This window comes from Microtus ochrogaster, chromosome 5 (assembly GCF_000317375.1).
Source record: "Microtus ochrogaster isolate Prairie Vole_2 chromosome 5, MicOch1.0, whole genome shotgun sequence".
Lineage (NCBI taxonomy): Eukaryota > Metazoa > Chordata > Mammalia > Rodentia > Cricetidae > Microtus > Microtus ochrogaster.
Window position 1 is genome coordinate 22,984,486 of NC_022012.1, and position 9,677 is coordinate 22,994,162.

General features: G+C 38.6%; 1 protein-coding gene across 11 annotated transcripts in view; it reads left to right on the top strand.

The window, feature by feature from the left end:
- Positions 1-9,677, top strand: part of Opcml (opioid binding protein/cell adhesion molecule like) — a 1,135,312-nt gene that overhangs the window by 1,031,576 nt on the left and 94,059 nt on the right. The window lies entirely within an intron of this gene.

Consider the following 9,677-nt stretch of genomic DNA (forward strand, 5'->3'; position numbering starts at 1 on the left):
GTTGGAGGCTGTGATTGACTCAGCCACTAACAAGAATTGGAGTTGAGGGAAGAGGTGAGGAAATCAGATCTCTCCATACCCAGGCATCATGGAACTCCTCCCATCCATCCCCTTCATGTCCCTGGGGTAGCCTGGGAAAGGGACACCTAGGACACCTCAGTACTAAGAGCAGGACACCAGGGAAGTCTTCTCTGCCTTTTCTTTGTCTACCCACCCAGTCTTACTTTTATTTTTTTTCTCATCCTTTTTTTTTTTTCTTTCTGCCAGAATAACTTATTGTTGAGAGTAACCCCCGGGGAGTGCCAGAAATAGTTTGGTTTTAACGATACTCTGGATGATTTTGCTTCCTACGAGACATGCTAGGTAAAATAATACATGGAACCAGCATTACCATCCTCCACTTCCCAAGTGCCACCATACACCCCCCCCCTCTCTCTCTCACACACACACACACGCACGCACGCACATACACACGCACACACTTTGCACAGCTCACCTCTGCCCCTCACAGCATTGCAGCCATAACTGCTCTCATCTCAGTCCTCCGCAGAGCTCTCCTTGCTCCAGTGAGCCTGGGCTTATTTGTCCCAGCACAAGTGGAGCCGGAAACGGTAATTACATCTGCAGCGAGAGGGTTTCTCTCCCTCGCCAGCGGTAGGTACATTGCTAGTGCTGCTAATGAGGGATGAGCTTTTCCTGCAGAGCATCGTGAAGCCACAGGAAGCTCTGGGACTTCAGGCAGCGAGACATCTGGAGCTTTGTCCTAGGTCACAGTGTACCCCAACTGTGCCTCTTTCTTGCTCCCACTATACTTTCCGGTCTGGGCACTTGACAGCACTTGGAGCAAAGGCAATGTGGGCATAACACTCCAAATGTGAATTGTAATTTCAAAGGGTCTGGTTCTGGGTATGACGTAAAAGTTTCTGTAAGACATGTCCTCTAGCTGAACCTTTATTCCCAGTGCCTGAAAGGAACCATAGAGACAGCTTCTCCTTTCCGCCCTGGTTCACATCACTGCATCCACCATCACTGTGGTCATGGGCAATTCCCAAGCCTTATTCTTTTTCTGTGAGCTTTGTATTCCCCTCCCATACATCTAATAAGATAAGGCAATCTAATAAGATAAGGCAATGATGTATCATCATTGTCACCAACATTCTTTAAATGCATTGGTGTGCCACTTTTGACTTCATCTCTCCTCATGTTTACAGAGGTCTTCTGTCAAAGGCAGAAGATAAAAAAACAAAGCAAAGGTAGAAAGTGACTAATATACACCTCTTATAGAGGAAGGGATAGAGGTCCAGACTGGTCCAACTGCCTGTAGCTGGAAACAACCATCTCTCAGTTATATATCCATTCATGCACTCATTCATTCTTTCTAGAAACTAATTGGTGAGTGCCAGTTACTTGCTAGGACTTATGAGTACTGGGACAAGCCTATAATTCTAGCAGTCAAGAGGGCCTTGTCTCAAAAATATAAAATAAAGTAAAATTATCTCTCATATGGTGAACTTGAAACTGAAATAAGAAGGACCAACATAATTATTTATGGCATTCCACAAGAAGATGACAATGTAGCAAGAGGCAAAGAGTGCACGTGTCTACAGAACAATGGCCAGCAGACTAACAATGTAGTAAAGTAATGGAAGATCTCAGAAATACCTCAGCTATCTCGTCTTTGGAAATGGAGGAGAATCAGGGGTGGCTCCTAGGAAGATGATTCAAAGGCACATATTCAGAGCTTGTCAAAAGAAGAAGCATAGCATGAGTGAGGTGGAGGAGAACAGAAATCTCCAAAGCAGCGGCTAGAGATAATTAGATGAACGATGTAAAACAGAGAAATAGCTTGTTGTAATTGGTAATATAAAAGTAGTTTAGTATCCTGGAAGCATAAAGTGTGAAGCTGTTGTAAGGAGATGACAATGAGATTGTCACAACCCAATTATCGCACAGCATTTTCGGGAAACAGGCTTGCTCACACCCACCGAGAAACCTAAACTTTTGCCCGCATCTTCAAAGTGATCCCTAAAGTAACAACCACATTAAATACCTGCATATTACCATCAACCCTCAACTAGGATGGCTGACGGGATACCCTCTGCCAGTTTCTTCTTGGTCTTCTCACAGTGAACACATGGTTTTCCTGTCTCCCTCATCACTTCATGAGAACTCTGAGCTTGCTGGGTCCCCTCTTTCTCACACTCTGTGTTCTCACACTTTGGCAGAAATTGTTTTTTAGATTTCTAATAAAACTGAGATTGTGGTCTCTTAACTTGGTCATTACTCTGAGTAGCCTTATGCCTAGGAACCAAGAATAAATCCTTAGGTGTACCTTGTTAAATAATAACCCTTGCATCTCCATGGTGGCTATACAAAATATGGTCTAAGAAATAGATATAAGCTACTGTGTAGTTGCTGGGAATTGAACTTACAACTTCTGAAAGAGCGGCCAATGCTCTTAGCCATTGAGCCATCTCTTTGTTCATAGCAATGTTTTTCGTAGTTTCTAGGACCTGGATAGAACCTAGATGTTGCTCAACCGGAGAACAGGGAAAGAAAATGTGGTACATTTACACAATGAAGCACAACTCAGTGATAAAATAAACAAGGACATCTTAAAATTTGCATGCAAATGAATGGAACTAGAAAAAAAAATCCTGAGTGAGGTAATCCAGCCCCAGAAAGATGAGCACGGTACATGCTCATTCATAAGTGGATATTAGATATAAAACAAAGGATAAGAAGCCTATATATAGTCCTTGACCCCAGAGAAGCTAGGTAACAAGGAGAACCCTAAGAGAAACATACGTGGAACCCCCTGGGAAGGGGAAATAGACAAGATCTCCTGAGAATATTGGGAGTGTTGAGGTGGGGAGAGAAGTGAGGGTGGAAGGGGAGGAGAAGAAGAGAAGAGAATGGGGGAAGAAAACTTGAGGGAAGAGGATGGTCAAGATGGGGCAAGAACAGAGAGGGAAAGCAAGGAAAGAGCTTGATTGAGTGAGCCGTTATGAGGTTAGCAAGAAACCTGGCCATAGAATGATTCCCAGGAATCCACAAGGATGACCCCTGCTAAGACCCTAAGCAACTGTGGAGAGGGTGCCTGAACTGGCCTTGCCCTGTAGTCAGATTGATGACTCTCTTAAGCATCGTCATAGAACCTACATCCAGCAATTGGTGGAAGCAGATGCAGAGATCCACAGTGGAACACTAGTCTGAGCTCCCCAAGACCAGTCGAAGAGAGAGAGGAGCGATGCTATGAGCAAAGGGTTTAAGACCATGATGGAGATATCCACCGAACAGCTCACTTGAGCTAATGGGAGCTCATTGTCTCTGGCAGACAGAGGGAAAACCTGCATAGGACCAAACAAGACCCTTTGAATGTGGGTGACAGTTGTATGGCTGGGGCAGATTATGGGGACACAGGCAGGGAGACCAGGATTTATCCCTACTGCTTGTACTGGCTTTGGAACCTATTCTCTTTGCAGGGATACCTTGTTCATTCTAGATATGGTGCGGAGGATCTTAAAACAATGTGCTACATGTTGTTCACATCCAATGGGAAACCTGACCCTCTTTGAGGAGTGGATGGGGATGAGTTGGAAAGGAAGGTGGAGAAAGCAGGAACTGCGATTGGTTTGTAAAATGAAAAAAGATAGTTTTTTATTAATAAATTAATTAATTAAAAAAGAAAGAAATAGATGTAGAACTGAGCTTTGTGGTAGACAACCGTGATCCCAGCATTCGGGTGGCTGGGTCAGGAGGATCAAGAGTTTATGACTACTTTGGGTTGCATACACAGTAATATTTTATCTCAAAATCTCAAAAAAAAAGTATTTGAAGAGCTGCAAACTAATTGACTTAAATATAACTTTCATAGTAACAAATTCAGACCTCTATACAACCACTAACCCAAGGCGATATAATGCATTTCCTTTAGATCAAAAAGCTATTGTTTCTCTTCCCCAAACACACCGCTACCTCACTTGGGTAACTAGCATGTCTGGCTACTTTGTATAGGCTTCTTGAAGCATGTATTTACCTAGAATATATATACATTTCTTAGAGAAAATACATATGGATCTAGAAAATAGGTACAGAAGCCACAATAAACATATACACATTTAAAAAGTTACAAAATCTTTATAACCTTAACATATATGTGTTATATATATAAAACAGATATATATATAACATATATATTCAGAATTATTTTATTCAACTTTAACATTTATTTCATGTTTTTTGTGAGATTCCTTTTATTTTGGCCAAACAGCATGATATAATCTAAATATAATAATATGTGCTCACCCAGGAGCCATCACATACACCCTTGCATCTTTTACTCTTTTGATCACTGTGAAAAAAACTGCTAAAGATATGTAAATGCATTTTGTGAGCATAAATTTATACTTTTCTTGTGTTAAAATCTTGGGTTTGGAATTGAATGATCATTCTCTGAGTTTATACTAAATTATACAAAAAAACCGGCAAAATGTTTTCTAAGTGGTTGTTCCATCTATGGTCCTACAAATGGTATAAGCATTGTGATCATTCTGCATGCCTGTCCATCAAAATAGCATCCTCTCTTTCAAATGTCATGCTTTCTAATAGATCTGTAGAACATGTGTGTTTGATTTTACCTTGCACTTCTCTGGCATTTAATAATGGTTGCCCTGTTCCTTGTGCTGATTGGCTGTTTATATGTCTTTTTGCTTAAAATATTGCTTGAAGTGTTTTGACTCTTCTTGGTAATGCTATCCTCAATAACTGAGTTGTAATAACTGTTTGTATATTCTACATACATGTCCTACAGAATGTGTGTGTGTGGATAGATAGAGACACAGAAGAATTTTTTCTCAGCTTGCTTGTCTTCTCATTTTCATTAACAATAACTTTTAGAGAATTAAGTTTTTAAATTTTGAGAAAGTCAGAATTATCAATATTTAATATTGTAGTTTTTAAATAGCTTATCATATTGGATAAAACTTATTCCACAAAACACTATACATATTTTCCTCTAGAATATTTAAAAATTAGCAGTTCTGTTTAAGTGTAAGGTTAAGTGTAAGTCAAGATATGTGTGGTATGAAGTAAAGGTTCAAAATAATTTCTCATATATCTAATAAGACAGATAAAAATCATCTGCCAGGTGTACTCTTTTTTTTTCTTTGAATGACCTTGAATTCTTTTTCTTAGAAAATTAACTGACCATTGATTTTGGATTCTTGCTGAAAGTCTGTGATTTTCCTTATTAATCTCCCTCCATGTTAATACCATACTGTTTTGACAACTGCCACTTGATAATGTCCTAAAACTTAGATCCTTGTAGATCGACAATCATGAAGTTTTAAAAATAGTGTTCTTTGTATTTTCACATAATTTAAGAATCAGTTTCACAGTATCTACCAAGTATATGAAAATCTCCTATACTTGTGAATACATTTTAATCAGTTTGATGGCTTAATAATATTGAGTTTTTCAGCCCTTGAAACATATTCTCCCATTGACCTAGCCTTATTCAATTATTCTCAGCAGAATTCAAAATGTAGTTATAAAGTAATTTATGTTTTCAGACACCATGGGCAATGCTGTTTGGATTTCAAACTTAATTGATTATAGAAATATGTAGAAATGCAATTGACCTTTATATATTGAACCTGCATCTTATGACATTGCTAAATTTATTGGTCCTAATAAGTTTTGAAGATTAACTAAAATATTAAACATTATTTTGTTCTCTGTAATAAAGATGGTTTCGATTATTTCATAACAATGAGTGTTTTTTTTTCCTTTTCAGAATTATATTTGGTTACTTTTTCTGAAATTTCCTTTTTCTCAACTAACTGCAGTATTGTTTGTTGGTTTTGCTTTAAGAATGAAAAAGTTTTCATTTACTTTTAATTATGTGTGTGTATGTGCGTGTGTGCGTGCATATGAATGGATGTTGGATTTTTTTAAATACTTTGTTGGACATCGGTCTACATTATGATATGATGTGTTGTTAGGATTTTTTAATATTAAACTGACCTTGCATTCCTGAACTGAATTTTATATCTTCATTCTTCATGACATATGCAAGCTATTCTTTATTTTGTAATGGAAAGATTCAGTTTTCCCACATTTTGTTAAAGATTATGCTTCTATTTTGTTCATGACGGCAAATGATTTTGAATGTTATCTACTGGTTTTGTTTTCAAAATGATTCTGGCTTATAGAACTAGTTGGGAAGTGGTTCCAGTTATTTTATTTCTGAAAAAAAAATGGAGGAAGAGTATTGTTATTCCATGGTAATGGCTTATAATATTTATTGGCAACTATTTCACATCTTTATCTTAGTAAGATAAGTGTTGCATGAATTCTAATTGGCATTAATAATAAAAACCTAGAGTCAGATATAGGGGTTAGCGCTAAAGATTAGAGAAGCAGAGAGGCCAGCCACTCCAGAGTTCTTTTACCTCTATCAGACCAGAAAGGGACTCAGACCAAAGGGGCAATACTGTCCTCAGAATGAGTCATCAGACTGCAACTGTCTCCATGAAACCTCAGACTGCAACTGAGTTCCTGTCTCCTTCTGCCTTATATTCCTCTCTCCACCCAGCCATATTACTCCTGTCTCCACCTCCCTAGTATTGGTATTAAAGGTGTGTGATTCCAAGTGCTAGGATCACCTCTGTGTGAGCTCTGTTTCTCTTTTAGACAGATTCAATGCTGTGTAGCCCAAAGAGGCCTTAAACTAATAGTCATCACTCTTACTCTGTCTCCAGAGTCCTGGGATTAAAGGTGTGTGGCACCACTCCTTGGCCTCTAGTGACTTAGCTCTGCACTGTGGTCTTCAGGCAAGCTTCATTTGTTAAAGCATAAACAAAATATTACTACAGATAAGCATATATGCCATGTTTTCCATTGAATATGGTGTTGGTTTCAGAGAGCTCCTTTGTATGAAACAAGAAGGTCCCAAGCAATTTTCAGAATCCCTGTCTTACCAGCCCATGGATATGAGAGGTCTTCTATCTTCTGGAACTTTCTTCTTAGTTCAGTGTCTTGAATTTTTCATTATTAAAGTTTCTCACTTCCTTGTTTACATTTATTCCAAGATATTTTTGTGGTTTCTGTGAAAAGTACTATTTCCCTGATTTATTTTTTCATTGTTTGTAATTTGTTTACAGAAATATACTTATGTTTGTATTTTTCCTATCTAGGGTTACTATTGCTGTTATGAAACACCATGACCAAAGCAAGTTGGGAAAAAAAATGTTTCTTTGGCTTACACTTCCACATCATAGTCCATCACTGAAGGAAGTCAGGACAGGAACTTAAACAGGGCAGGAACAGGGGGCAGGAGCTGATGCAGAGGCCATGGAGGGAGCTGCTTTGGGGCTTGCTCGTCTTAATGTGCTTAGCCTGCTTGTTCATAGATCCTAGACAATACTCACAATGAGCTGAGCCCTCCCCTATCAATCACTAATTTTTAGAAAATGTTCTATAGCTGGATTTTATGGAGACATTCTCTTAGTTGAGGCTCCCTCCTCTCCAGTGATTCTAGCTTGTGTCAAGTTGACATAAACTAGCCAGCACATGTGTTCACTTTGTATCCCATTACTTTAATGAATATATTTGTTAGCGATAGGAGGTTTCTGATGATCTTGAGGGTCTTTCATATATTGAATCACATTCTCGGAAAATAAACTCTTCCTTTTCTATCTGTATCAACTGTCTCATTTCTCAAGTTAAGACTTCAAATATTATGTTGAACAGAAAAGGACTTTCTAAACAGGACACCAGTAGTGCAGGCATTAACACCAACATGTATCTAATGGGACCTCATGAAACCAAGAACTATGTGGTGGTTTGAATGGGAAGGACTCCAATAATTATAAAAGAGAAAGAGAATATCCTCATATGGACAGGATAGTCAAGAAAGCATTTGCCATGAAAGCATGAATACTGGGATTTTTACCTCCAAACCTTTGTAAAGAAACAGGAAAAAGAGAAGAAAAGAAAGAGAGACAGAGAAAGAGAGGGGAGGAGGAGCAAACCCCCAGACCTGCCTGGTGAAAGAGACAGAAAATCATCAAGGTTCTCTAACCAGCCACCTTAGTAAATGCCAAGCCAGTGAGAGACTCTATAGACAGAAAAATGTTAAGAAAAAAACCTGAGAAATAATACCAGAGATTATCCTCTGTCCTCTGTCCTAAACACACACATACATACACACACACACACACACATACACGCACACACATACCATGCAAAGGCATAGAGAACAGGAATGTCCCTTTCTCCTATTTTCATAAAAATATTTGAAATTCATACCATGATGATTAATGTTAATTTTCAACGTGACAGTATCAAGAATCATCTATGACATGGGTCTCTAGGCATGACTCTGTGGTATTATTTTGACTACATTAACTTCTATGGGAAGACCCATCTTAACTATGCATTGAGCCATTCTCCAAGCAAGGGATTTTGGATTGTATCAAATGGAGAAGGCTTGCTTAACACTACTTTGCAAGCATTTGTCCTTCTTTCCATGACTAATGATGCTTTGTGACCATCTCGTTCCATCTGTTGCCATGACAACCCCATCATGATGCACTGTAACCAGCAACTGTGTGCCAAAATAAACACTCCAGTATCTTAAGTTAGTTTGATAAGATTGTATCATCACAGCCGCTGGAAAAGAAACTAAGGCAACCACTAAAGTATAGATTTGTTTAAAATTGCTTTAGGACAAATTTCAAAAATTATTAATTTTTTTCATCAGTATGTGTGATAAACAACATTACATTCTCTGTTGTTGAAGTATCATTCCTTCCTGTTATTTACATTGTTCTCCTTAATATTCATGAGGAGGAGTGAATTTTGTATATCATGCTTTAAAGAATACATATGCTTTGTTTATAATGTTGTCTTAGTTACTTTTCTATTGCTGTGACAAGATACTACGACCAACACACCATATATTGTTGCGGGAGGTCCTTGGGGCATGGTCTCTCAGCGGCTATTGGCTGGAGGAGCCGAAGATCTCCCGCAACAATATATGAGAAAGTTTATTGGGGGCTCACTTACCATTCTAGAGGGTTAAAGTCCCTGGCCATCAAGCAGGAAGCAGGCGGGCACAGTACTGAAGCAGAGGCTTCCCTGGGAGCTCACATCTAATCTCCAATGAGGCAGACAGTGTAAGCTAACTAGGAATGGCTTGAGCTCTTGTAACCTGAAAGCCCAACCCCAGGAACAAATTTCTTCCAACAAAGCCACACCTCCTAATCCTTCCCAAAGTGTTCCATCAAACATATGGCCTATGGGCATTCTCTCAGTCACATCACCACAGATGCCATATCCAAATGAACTAGTGAAGTTTTTTTTTTTTTTTATTGTACTCCAGATTCCTCAAGGAGAATAAAGAACTTTAGGAGCTGGAGAGATGGCTCAGGAGTTAAGAGCATTGGCTATTTTTGAGAGGTCCTAAGTTCAGTTCCTAGCAGCCTCATAGTGACTCTCAACATCTATAATGAAATCTGATGCCCCCTTCTGGTGTGCAGGCAAACATACAGATCGAATACTGTATACATAATAAATAAAATAAATCTTTTTAAAAAATAAGATAAGGAATTTTAGTTCCTAAATATTTGATCAAAGTTTCCTACAAAATTATTTAAGTCCAGGCCCAACCT